This window comes from Lynx canadensis, chromosome A1, assembly GCF_007474595.2.
Source record: "Lynx canadensis isolate LIC74 chromosome A1, mLynCan4.pri.v2, whole genome shotgun sequence".
NCBI classification, from domain to species: Eukaryota; Metazoa; Chordata; class Mammalia; order Carnivora; family Felidae; genus Lynx; species Lynx canadensis.
Genome location: NC_044303.2, coordinates 118,301,065 through 118,314,331, shown reverse-complemented (window position 1 = coordinate 118,314,331; position 13,267 = coordinate 118,301,065). Strand labels below are relative to the sequence as shown.

The window sequence follows — 13,267 nt, the reverse complement described above, 5'->3', positions numbered from 1 at the left end:
CTGGACTGGAACAGGAAACGAAAAGAGAGCATTAGTCAGATAAAGATGGGGGGAGGTACCCCAGGGAGAGGAGATGGCTAGAGCATGGGACTTGGGAGTGGTAGCTGAGATGCCTAGAACTACTGGCCCAGAGGTGACACTTGTGTATATCTGCCCAATGAATGAAAGAGTTAAACAGCATCGCCTAGGCAGGGAACTGCAAGCAGATCACACCAAAGTGAGCATAAGGTTTACGTTAAGAAGCCAGAGCCGATTCGGCTATAGAGGCAGGAGGTCTGTCATGGAAGCCTTTGTATATTCTGCCAAGGTCCTGGGACTTTATCCTGTGGGCGATGGGAGCTATGAGCGGGAGGCAATGTGGTCAGATTAGCATCTAGAGGGACCACCCTGAAAGTCAGGTGTCATGTGGGGTGACGGAGCACAGACCTCAAGGCGGGAGACGAGGGTACCAGTCAGGATGCCTTTGGCTCCCTTAAACACAAAGCTCTGAGTCTAACTGCCTGAATTTATCAAGAGACTTATTATCCAACATAGCTGCAAACTCTGAGATGACAGGCCGCAGACGTGGTTGATTCGGTGGCTCAAAAACGCAACCACGGACCCAGGTTCCATCCTCTCTCCAGGGCACCATGCTCTGTGGTGGGGTCTGCCTGCAGGCTGCCTTTCCTCATCTATGCCAGACGGCTGTAGCAGTTCCTAGAGTGACGTACGGATACAGAGAAGCCCACAGACAGAAGGGAGCAGTTTCTTCTTCGGTCTCTTTCTTAACAAGGAAAACTTCCAGAAGCTTCCCAGCAAATTTTGCCTCACATCCCACTGGCCCAGATTGGATCCCAAGCCCACTTCAAAACCAATCACTGTCAAGGGACCGAGATTACATGTTTGGCTCAGAATAATAATTTATACACAGAGGGAATTAACTATGATGAATCATCACTCGAAACACTCGGGAGCCTACTGGTCCAGGCAGAAGATGCTAGGAGCCCTAAACTATGATAATGGTGGCGAGGAGTGCAGATGTGAGAACAGACTCATGATTTATTTAGGAAGTTATGTTGGTAGAATCTGGTGGTAGATTGAAAATGGAGGAGGAGTTACAGAAGAAAAGGACACCCTCTTCCATAATTCCAGCTTGGGTGAATGGATAGAAGGAAGTGTCATTAACTGAGATGAGGTGCCCATGAAGAGGGAGGAGGGTGTGGAGAAAAGACGGTGTGGCACACATTCAATGTGAAGTACCCGTAGGCTTCGGAATAAAAGTATTAGCCAATCAGTGGAATATGATTGGGGTAACAGTCAAACTGTTACCCCAAACGGGTAGCCCTTACACCAGACATGGTTCTCAGATGGGCTTTGATCCCTACGGACATTTTCGAACCAATATTTAATCACTGAGAGATTCCAAATAGGATTATATATTTCCGGTTTCTTTAGGGAAAATTGGGAAATCTGGCAACACTGGTCCTGAACTGTTGCTTGTCAACCATCGGTGGAGCCCGGAAGCAGCCCTTCTCTTTAGCTAGAATAAGGGCTTCTCTGGCCTGCCACACTCTGCCTCCATCACTGCCTTCACCTGCTTGGCCCTGAAGGCATTTCCAACCAACACCCTGCTCACAACCTTGGAGACAGAGGTCTGAGCTGCCTGGTATTTAGATGGTGGTCAAATACCTCACCCAAAGAGAAAACAGAATGAAAGTACGTCAAGGAGGTAACCCTGGAGCCATGAATTCTTTAGTTTTGGGCTTTTTTTTAATGTTTATTTATTCCTAGGAGAGAGAGTGCAAGTGGGGGAAGGGTAGAGAGAGAGGGAAATGCAGAATCTAAGGCAGGCTTCAGGTTCTGACCTGTCAGCACAGAGCCTGACACGGGGGTTTGAACCCACGAACCGTGAGATCAAGACCTGAGCTGCCTGAGCCAAAGTCGGACACTCACTCGACTAAGCCACCCAGGCGCCCCAGCCATGAATTTAGAAATGGAGGGAGAGAAATTCACGCTGGAGAGAAAAACAAATGACGCGAGTGAGCATGAAGTCTCAGGAGCTAAGAGAGGAGAGCTCAAGTTGGAGGGAGGGCTCTCCTGCCCTATATGCAACAGGAGGTCCAGGGAGGGAAAGATCCAAAGGAGACTCGGCATTGGGGAAGTAAGTCATGGGTGACCAGGAGTTTACCTGTGTGACACGGTGGGGGAAGGGGCAGACAGCAACCGGGGTGGGTAAAGGATAAAAGTAAGCATACATGGTGCGCGTGGACTGCTCTGGTGACAAAGAAGAAGAAAGGCTGGATGGAAACTAGCAAGGCTGTGGGGCAAGGCATGGTCCCTTGGCAGGATCAGAGACACTCAGACATTGCAAAGGGAAGAAGCAGCCAGTGGTGAGATGCAGGCTGTAGGCATGTAACAAAGGGATGAACCAAGTCCAAAGGGAGGCGGGAGGGGCAGGGCGACAAAAGAGTCAGGCATAGGTGGCTGGATTCACTGCATAAAAGAGAGGCCTCCGAGGCTGGTGGATTGGAAGTGATGATACACCTATAGGCAGATGAGTGTGTTCAGAAATTTGAGAGTTAAGTCGCTGCTGAGCCCGGTGAGGGGGAGCACGTGGTGTAAGGCCGTGGGCGCCTTGGCCTCCAGGGACTGGTCCCTCTCCTGCCCCCCTCCAGCCACCGTCTCTGGGTCACTGCACTGGAGCCTGAACCTGAGGAGGTGCTGGACCTGAGTCAACTGCCACCCAAGCTGCTCCTGGTGCTGCTGAGCCACGTGTCTCCATGCACACTGCTGGGGTGCAGCTGCCAGGTACACAGGGGCTGGCACGTCCTGATGAATGACCTTCCCGGGACCACAGCGCTCTGCTGCCCCTCGCCTTCAGCGGCCTGCCCCGCGTCCATCAGGCCAGCCCCTGCCTCCTGGGCCGCTTCTGCAATCAAGAGCAGAGACATCGAATGCAACCTTATAGGCAACCCCTGTGGCCAAGAGACCTCCGGAAACAATGGTGCAGCATGGTGGGGTGGCTGCGTGGTGGAGGTGAACAGGTCAACGGTGCCCCGGAAGCCCCTTTGCAGACCTGCTTCGTGTCTTCCTTCAGCTCATGTCTCAAGAAGCAGGTCTTGGGCCCAGAGGAGGAGGGTTGATGGCTGGAACTGCTCGATAGTGGCAAGATTGAGATTTGTGTCTCTGACTGACGTCAACCAGATTGCTGTGGGTAAATTCTCTGCTATGGCTGATCCCATTCAGCAGTGGTACAACAGTGGTTGCTTTCAGGTCACCCAAGTGTTCTCCAACATCAAGATGGGCCAGGGGCTTTGTGTCTTTCCAACGCTGGCACCAGAACATGCAGATCTGGGCTGGTCACTACAGAGCTGGTGGGACCAACTCCAGTGTGATGGTGTGGGCCCATCTGTCACAAAACAACCTGACTCGTGCCTTCCAGGACCTGGGATCACTGGCCAGGACTTCTCATTAACCAAGGGCTTATACCTCCCTGACATCCTGTGTACTCCAAGGTTCATTCGAGGGTCTTGCTGGGACTCTTCTTTAGGTTCTGGAAACTACTAGAAGAAAGCTCTTCCATCAGATCTACCTACTGCTGTTTTAGGGCAGTCCTTCTCCCATGGGGGTTGGGGGAGGCAGCAGGTGAGCACGGAGGAATGCTGGTCCTGGAGAGGGCTCTTCACCCTCCCCACAGAAGCACTCTGATCCAGCCCCAGCCTCCTCTTCCCTTGTCTCCCTGTTTCTGCTTCAGGGGCTTTATTGGTCCCTTTAGGGAAGGCCTCTCATCTCTGAAGTAGAGTCTCATCTATGGCAGGGAAAATTCCAGCCACCTTGGGTGGTAAACTTAACCTCCTGAAGCCTCAAGGACCAGGCCTTGCAGCTGGAAGTCAACCAGCATGAAAAACGTTTAGAGATGCTCAAGGACCCCTGTTATTGTGTGGTACATAAAGTTATTTGAATTTGGAAACTAGTAATGGACCTTCCACAGGGAAGGCCTTAGTAATCCTTCAAAGAGATGCTCCAAGATGCCAGTCCTTTTCCATCTGGTATGAAGGACAGGGTAGGGTTGGAAGAGTGGAGAGGCCTATTTCCCAAGCAGCAATGGTGGAAGACTAAGCTAGTTTTCAAGCTCTAGGAAGCTGAGCTCCTACCAGCAGACAGAAAGAGGCACACACTGGATAATAATTCTCCTAGGAGAGGGCAGAGGCACCAGGTCAAAGGATGGAGGGGAAGGGTCACAGCGGCACCCATACCTTGGGGGCTTGCGACATCCACAGCCTCTGTCTGGGTCATCTCTCATGCTCCAGGTTCGGATGCATGTTTGCCCCCTCCCCTATGCTTGACTCACCACAGAAGTGCGTGGGATAACCCAGAGGGCAGTAAATGTAACTCTACTCATGCAGGTAGGTTCACCAGTGACTGTAACCCCAATCCATCTAAGGAAAATGAGTGGGGGGTGCCTGGGTGGCTCAGTCAGCTCAGCATCTGACTTTTGATTTCAGCTCAGGTCATGATCCCAGGACTGAGGCTTCAAGCCCATTGTCAGGCTCCGTACGGAGCACAGAACCTGCTTGGGATTCTCTGTCTCTCTCTCCCTCTGTCCCTCTGTCCTGAAATCTCTCTCTCTAAAATAAATAATAATAATAACAATAATAATAATTTTAAAAAGAATAAAATTTATGAAAAGGAGAAAAGGAGGAAAGGAAAGGAAAGGAAAGGAAAGGAAAGGAAAGGAAAGGAAAGGAAAGGAAAGGAAAGGAAAGGAAAGGAAAGCTCAAGTTTCTGTTTGCCTGATGTTACAGTTAACTATGAAGCCAAGTAGGCTTTGGTGCCACCTTTACCCAAGGCCTTCAGGCTTCCTCCAAGGAAATGACTGCCAAAACAGTCCTGGTAATTAGCAAGCATTTTGTGGAATTTTTCTGAGGAAGCATTCTGTCCTGGAAAGTCAGATAGATTCCAAGGCAATGGATCTCCATGGCGGCCCGTGTTGAGATCAAGGCCGTCACTATGACAAATAATACCCTTCCTGCTTTGGGGCTGCAGTGTCTACATGGCTGCCTGAGGCTGCAGACTGGGGCTGGGACTCGGTGGCCCACATTCTGATCCACAGTGGAAGCTCTGAGGAACAGGGAGAGTTTTCTACAACAACTCACCCTTGACTTCCAATTCCAGATATGGTCTCCAAATGCAGTGACTTTTACCCAAAATTATAGGTTAACAGGGACAGAGGTGAGGGGTGACACCAAGTACCATTAATGAGCCCTCCCCAGAACTTCAGCAGGCAATGGCCTCCCCTCTTCCTTTCCCTACCACATTTTAATAAAATTTGCTAAGCATAATTATTTGGATTGTCTCTCTTCTGTGTCTTATTTATTTTACGGTGGAGTTGCTATGAGGCAAAAAGAAACAAAAGGAAAGCACTTTTTTAAACAATGCAGTAGGAATATGCCTAGAGGAGTGCCTGGGTAGCTCAGTTGTTTAAGCGTCTGACTCTTGATCTCAGCTCGGGTCATGATCTTGCTGTTCGTGAGATCGAGCCCAGCGTCAGGCTCTGTACTCACAACCTGGGGCCTGCTTGAGATCCTCTTTCTCCCTCTCTTTCTGCCCTTCCCCTGCTTGTGTGTGTGCACTCTCTCTCTCTCTCTCAAAATAAATAAATAAACTTAAAAACAAAAAAGAAATATGCCTGGGAAAGTCACTAACTTGACATTAGGTATCCCTAGAACAATTAAGATTTAGCTGACACAAAAATTTCCACGTCTTAAAAACTGTCTCTGATCTTAAAAATAATAATATTCTGGTTATAGCCCCTCCACTGAAAAAATAAATATTCTTTAATTCCTTCTCAGAACTGGGGGCATTGAAGTAGAATCAGGGTCAGGAGAGGTAAGCATGCCGACGTCATTTCGCCAGTTTGGAATGATGTGGTTAAACCCACCATGGATGTCCCCAGAGGGAACAGAGAATATCTTTCAAGAACATGCTAAACACCCATCTGTCAGAAACAATTTGTGGGTTCCGAGGTGCAGAGATGGAGAACAGAACATACCATCCCTTGGGGTTCCTGCCTGTGCAGAACAGTTCTGCCTCTGTTAGATGCATGTACTCATTATCTTTGATCATCAGCCCCTGCTCAACAGGCCTGGGGTGACCCACCTGCTATGCCGAGGACATAACAGGCCAGGTCCTCAAGAAGCTCCCCTTGTCCTGGCAGAGCCGGATGCCCAGACAATTACGCAACCACAGCACACAGTGAGAACAATAGTGATGGCAACCCAAACCAAACACTCCTATTAATTATATATTAGTGGGAAAAGGGCACCATTAAGAACCGGCCTCCTGTACTACCAGCACACTGGGGGCTTGTTTCCCATGGAACACAACAGCCCTCTGGGGTAGGTGACCCTTTCTCTATATTCTGAGTGATCAAGGTCATCAAGGTAGTGAGGAGCAGAGATGGGATTTGAACCCAGGTTGCTCCAACTTCCTGCTCCTTTCATATCAAGTCACACTCAAGGACCATTTTTTAATTGTAGCCTTTCCTGACTCCCTTAACTGAATGTTACTTATTTGTAACTCTCTGAAGGTAACAGCCTTGGACTGGAAAGACTGTCATCTGTATACCTGTCAATTTTACAGGACCGCAAACGTCAAAGGCACGAACGGCATCTCTTTACATGTTTTGTGTGTGTGTGATTTTTTTAAGTTAAAATTTGTTTTTTAAAGTTTATTTATTCTGGAGACGACAGAGACAGAGATGAGTGGGGGAGACGCAGAGAGAGAGAGGGAGACACAGAATCTGAAGCAGTCTCCAGGCTCTGAGCTGTCGGCACAGAGCCCGACACGGGCCTGGAACTTACAGACCGTAAGCTCATGACCTGAGCCGAAGTCGGACGTTTAACTGACTGAGCCACCCAGGCGCCCTGTGTGTGTGTAATTTTTAAGATAAGGTGTGCCTCTCTGATGAGGTGAGGTTTAGGCAGCACACAAACAAAATGAGAGTAATCCTTGAAGATACTGGGAGGTGGGAGACTGGGAGAGGGGAAATTCCAGGCAGAGGGCATGGCGAATGCAAAGGCTCTCCAGTAAGGGGCTCGTTTGAGGAATAAAACCTCCCCCGTCACTCTGTCCCCTGTCCCTGCTTTATTTTCCTTCAAGGCACTCTTCACCATTTGACACTAAATTTATGGGTTTATTTGCTTACTATATACATCTCCACTACACTGTGAGCTTTATGAGGATATGGACTTTATTTTTGCGGATCCTCAGGGGAGATATGCATACAGAGGAAACTCCATACATATTTGTTTAGAAACACATGAATAAATGTATAGAGCATTATGTGTATTTGTTTAAATTTTTTAACGTTTACTTATTATTGAGAGACAGAGAGAGACTGAGCATGAGCTTGGGACGGGCAGAGAGAGGGGGAGACACAGAATCCAAACCAGGCTCCAGGCTCTGAGCCATCAGCACAGAGCCCGATGTGGGGCTTGAACTCACAAACTGCGAGATCATGACCCGAGCTAAAGTCAGATGCTTAACCGACTGAGCCACCCAGGTGCCCTGAGCATTATGTGTATTTTTAAGTTTTACTTTTATTAAGTATGTATCATGCACAACCACTGAACTAAGCACTTTATATTCTTCATTTATTTCTTCTTTAAAAAAAAAAAAAAGTCTTATTTTTAAGTAATCTCTTCACCCAATGTGGGGCTTAACTCATAACTGTGAGATCAAGAGTCGCACGTTCCACCGACTGAGCCAGCCAGGCGCCCCTCTTCTTTTAATTCTCACCCCAACCCCATTACGGTGGGTACTCCCACCTGCATTTTACAGGTAGTACAACTGAGGTAAGGTAACTTGCGTTAGATGACTCTACCGGTAAGTGGTGAAGCTGGGATATGAGCCCAGGACTGACCCAAAAGCCCATGCCTTTCCAAGAATATACAAGGAGGGAAAGGCAATCTCTTCAACAAATGGTGTTGGAAAAAAACCGGATAGTTACATGTAAAAGAATGAAACTGGACCAACTTCTTCCATCATGCACAAAAATAAACTGAAAATAGATTAGAGACCTATACGTAAGACCTGAAACCATAAAACTCCTCAAAGAAAACATAGGCTCTAATCTCTTCAGCATCAGCCTTGGCAACATATTTATGGATGTGTCTCCTCAGGGAAGGGAAACAAAAACAAAAATAAACTATTGGGACTACAGCAAAATAAGAAAAGGTTCGGACAGTGAAGGGAACAATCAACAAAAAGAAAAGACAACCTAATGAATGGGAGAAGATATTGCAAATGACATATCTGATAAAGGGTTAGTATTCAAAATACACAAAGAGCCTGAACAAACAGCCCTGGAAAAAAAAAATCTGATTAAAAAATAGGGGACCTGAATAGACACTTTTCCAAAGAAGACATACAAATGGCCACCAGATAAATGAAAACATGCTTAACATCACTCATCATCAGGGAAATAAATGCAAATCAAAACTATGATGAAATATCACCTCATACCTGTCAGAATGGCTAGTATCAAAAACACAAAAAATAACAAGTGTTAGGAAGGATGTGGAGAAAAGAAAACCATTGTGCGCTGTTGGTGGGAATGTAAACTGAAGCAACCACCATGAAATAAATAGTATGGAGGTTCCCCCCAAACTAGAAATAAAAATACCATATGATTCAGTAATACTACTCGGTCTCTACCCAAAGAAAACAAAAATATTAATTCAAAAAGATATATGTACCTCTATGCTTATTTTAGTATTTACAATAACTAAGATATGGAGACAACCTAAGAGTCCATTAAGAGATGAATGGGTAAAAAAAGTTGTGGCGTGTGTGTGTGTGTGTGTGTGTGTTTGTGTGTACATATACACACACACACATATACATGCACAATGGAATACCATTCAGCCATAAAAGAAAAGAATGAGATCTTGCCATTGTGACAACATGGATGGACCTACAGGTATTATGCCAAGTGAAATAAGTCACAAAGAGAACAACAAATATGATTTCACCTATATGAGGCAACTAAAAACACAACAAATGAACACACAAACAAAAAACAGAAGCAGACATATAAATACAGAGAACAAATTTGTGGTTGCCAGAAAGGAGGGGTGAGAGAGATGGGTGAAACAGGTGAAGGAGATTAGGAGGTACAAACTTCCAGTTACAAAATAAATAAGTCACAGAGATTAAAAATACAGCATAGGGAATAGCCAATAACATTGTAAAAGCAATGTATGGTGAGAAATGGTAACTATACTAATATAGTAAGCACTATGTAATGAATAGAATTGTTGAATAACTATACTGTGTACCTGAAACTAATATAACATTTTATGTCAACTATACTTAAATAATGAAAGTTTTTTTTAATAAAGGTTTTTTTTTAAAAGAATGGTATCATACTATATATTCTTTATTGCATCTTTCTCTTTTTCCTTAACAATATATCATCAGCATATTAATGTAAGATTAAATATGCTCTTACACCATTAAAAAAAAAGTCCATGCTTTTTTAACCAAAACATTCTAATCTAGGGGTACCTGGCTGGCTCACGCAGGGGAGCATGTGACTCCTGATCTGGGAGTTGAGCGTTTAAGCTCCATGATGGGTGGAGAGATCACTTAAAAATAAAATCTTTAAAACAAACAAACAACCATTATTCTAATCTTGCTAAGCAGTGGCCATGGGAGGCCTTCAACAAATATCCGCTGTATTGTATTAAATATATTCAGCACGAAGGAGGGAGCAAGCTCAAAGACAAGATAATGTGGAATTTGGAGAGCAGATTAGAAGATGCTCATCCTGGTATGGAAGCTAAAAAGAACCAACATAAAAGGTATGAGGTTAGTTGAATGCACACATTATCTCCCAGAAATTTACCCACATGAGACAGGATGTCTGCAGGTTTGGGTCACGTGACAAGGGTACTTCCTAAGGCCACCTAGGCTGCCTGATTCAAAAGGAAGACACTAGGGGTGCCTGGGTGGCTCAGCTGGTTGAGCGTCTAGTCCCATTCTTGATTTCAGCTCAGGTCATGATCCCAGCGTCATGGGATCGAGCCCTGCATCAGGCTTTAAGCTGAGCACATAGCCTGCTTAAGATTCTCTCTTCCTCTTCCTCTGCCCCTTTTCCCTGTTCGCAATCTCTCTAAAATTAAAAATAATAATAATAATAATAATAATAATAATAATAATAATAAAAACAAAAAAGGCCTGGGTGGCTCAATCAGTTGAGCATCTGACTTCAGCTCAGGTCATGGTCTTGCAGTTTGTGGGTTTGAGCCCTGTGTCGGGCTCTATGCTGACAGCTCAGAGCCTAGAGCCTGCTTCAGATTCTGTGTCTCCCCCTCTCTCTGTCCCTCCCCCGCTCACTAGCACATACACGCTCCCTCTCTTTCTCTCAAATATAAAAAAAAAAAAAAAATAAAACATTAAAAAATAATAAATTTAAATAAATAAGTAAAGGAAGGAAGGAAGACATTGATTCCAGTTCAGCTAATGGCAGACAAGTTCTGACCTCAAGATAATGTCAGGACTGTAAGAAAGAAAGGCTGTGACGACAAGTTTTTGGCAATTCAGAGGGGATGCTCAAGAGGGGGAAGTGAATAAGAAGATCCTGCCAGAGTTTTCCAGAAGCCCTGCACATGGTGGGGCTGGAGAATTCTGCTCTGTTGAAAGGTAAATGACAAAGACAAAACTCAAAAGGTCTTCATCCGTTAGTGCTTAGGAAAAACATCCCACAAAGACTCATTAACCACTTTGCTTTGATTTCACGCTTTCTAGGACAAATCCAGATGTGACTCCCAGAATAATCACTATAGGGGTTTTCATGAGACTCTCCATCCTCCTGGCTGCATGGCTAAGTTAGCACTCAGGTGACGAGTCAGCTCTGCCGCTGGGAGGTGAGCTGGGAGCCTGCTCAGTCCCACATGAACTGGTAAGATGGTCCCTCGGGCAGGAAGTGTGGGAGGGAGCCTCCAGGTTCACACGTGGCCCAGCAGCGTGGGTGCACAAAGCCCTGCCTTCTCTGCCTCTAAGCCACAGGGATCACGACCATGCCTCTGTCTCACAGGGTGTTTTGACACTTAGGTGAGAGAGTAGCTGTATGAACAAATTCATTGATTCAAGAGTTTCTGTGGGACGCCTGGGTGGCTCAGTTGGATGAGCATCTGACTTTGGCTCAGGTCATGATCTCATCAGTTGATGAGTTTGAGCCCCGTGTAGGGCTCTGTGCTGACAGCTCAGAGACTGGAGCCTGCTTCAGATTCTGTGTCTCCCTCTGTTTCTGCCCCTCCCCTGCTCGTGCTCTGTCTCTGTCTCTCTCAAAAATAAACATTAAAAAAAAAAAGTATTTCTGTTATCACTAAGTAACACATCAATCAACACCGGGAAATTAATGCTTTTCCCCACTTCTCTTTCACTTACCTTAAACTTTTTTTTCCTTTTCTTCCCCCATAAGCACAGCTTAGGTTTTCCAACATCAAACCACTTTTCCCTACTCACAAATAGGAAGTACAGGCTGAAACTAAAAGCATTTGAGCCCTCATGTCCGTATTCTGGTCCCTTCTCTGAGATCACAGGGAGACCTTGGGCTGTCCTGTGGTTGACTGATCTCCAAGTACCTTTGTAGGAGCCATCTACTGGAACTCTCCCAACAATGCCTAAAGGTAGGCTGGAAAGGGGTTACTCCTAACTTTAAAGAAGAGGCCACAGGGGGCACTGGTTGGCTCAATTGGTTAAGCATCTGACTCTTGGTTTTGGCTCCGGTAGTGATCTCACAGTTTGTGAGATTGAGCACCATGTGGGGCTCAGTGATGACAGGGCGGAGCCTGCTTGGGTTTCTCTCTCTCCCTCTCTCTCTCTGCCACTCCCCCCACGTGCATGTGCACTCACTCGCTCTCTCTCTCTGTCTCTCTCCCTGTCTCATAATAAATAAACTTAAAAAAAAGAAGAGGCCACAGACTCCAGGAGGCTATACAAGTGACTTGAGTCACAGGGTCCCAGGACTGGTGAAAGGGGAGCTAGACTCAAACCCAGGCCTGGTGACTTATTCCTGGAGCCCTTTCCCTAAACTGTGCTACCACAGGCACCAGGAGCTTCTCTGGCCCTGATGACACTTAACCCTCTAGACACTAAAAGAGCCAGTAAGTGAAGTCAACACCAGAGTATTCATGAGCAAGTGTTTAAACTCTGGCTCTCCTTACTTGTACAGGTTACTTAACTTCAACTTTCTCAGTCGTAAAATAGAAAGGTTGAAAAAAATGTACATGGCGCAATAATGATTGTGCAATGTTAATAATGAACAGTGTTTTAAGATAGTTAACATTTATAGAAAGTGGCAATGCTCCAGGCACATTCTGACAGGTGGCAGCACGAGCTGGGTTCATCGTAGGCTGAGCATCTAGCCCCCAGACTCAGAGTGGGGAACGTGGCCTTGATGGTGCTTTCAGGCTCAAGTGATCAGGCTCAAGGCGGGTCTGACCTCTGAGCCTCCCACCACCACCCACCATCCACACTGCTTCTCAAAATGGCCATAGTAGGCCTTCTATCTGCCCAGCTGGATGAGTTATTCATCCTTCCAGACCCTCAGCCTTTTGACTACTCTAATCGCAAACACATTTCCTCACACTGCTCATCAAATCAGGCAAAAGAAGACAGAGAAAACACTTAAGAGCCCTCAACATCAAGGGGCGTCAAGGTGCTGGTAGTAGTACCCCTTCCGGCTCAGGTGCTGAAAGGTAAATGCTACTGCCTAGGGCCTCCCTCCCCCAAACCGACAGCAGCGACCTAGACCTAACTGGACCTGAGACCACATGCAACCTGGGCTCTGAAGCTCCTAGCTTCTTTCAACCAACCTCCACCTTGCCCGTCACTTTGGCCTACAAGTGCACCAAGCATAGGCTGTCCTCTTCCTTCCTTGGAAGCATTTTAAGATAAAATGCATTTAATCAACCTAGCACATTGACCCTCAGACTCTTCCACTGAGCCATTTCAACCTGCCATGGTTGCTTCCACTATGATGCAAGAAGGGCCCCCTAAGATAGCCTCACACATTGGTCTACAGGTGGCTGCTCCAGAAACAGGTTATTTCCAAGGACTGCTTCCTAGATTCAAGAAAATGGCATCACTCTATCTCGCAAGATACGAGTATCTAGGAATCACCCCCTGAATCTTGTTTTTCTTCAGCCCCTATACCCAGTCCAATTCTACCTCCCAAGGACATCTTAAATCTGTCTACCTCTTTCTATCTCCAATGCCC

The 13,267-nt window shown here is 46.3% G+C and overlaps 1 pseudogene; it reads left to right on the top strand.

Moving 5' to 3' along the window:
• The first annotated feature begins 280 nt into the window (after positions 1-280).
• LOC115517396 lies at positions 281-3,454 on the top strand (annotated as a pseudogene).
• Positions 3,455-13,267: the final 9,813 nt, after the last annotated feature.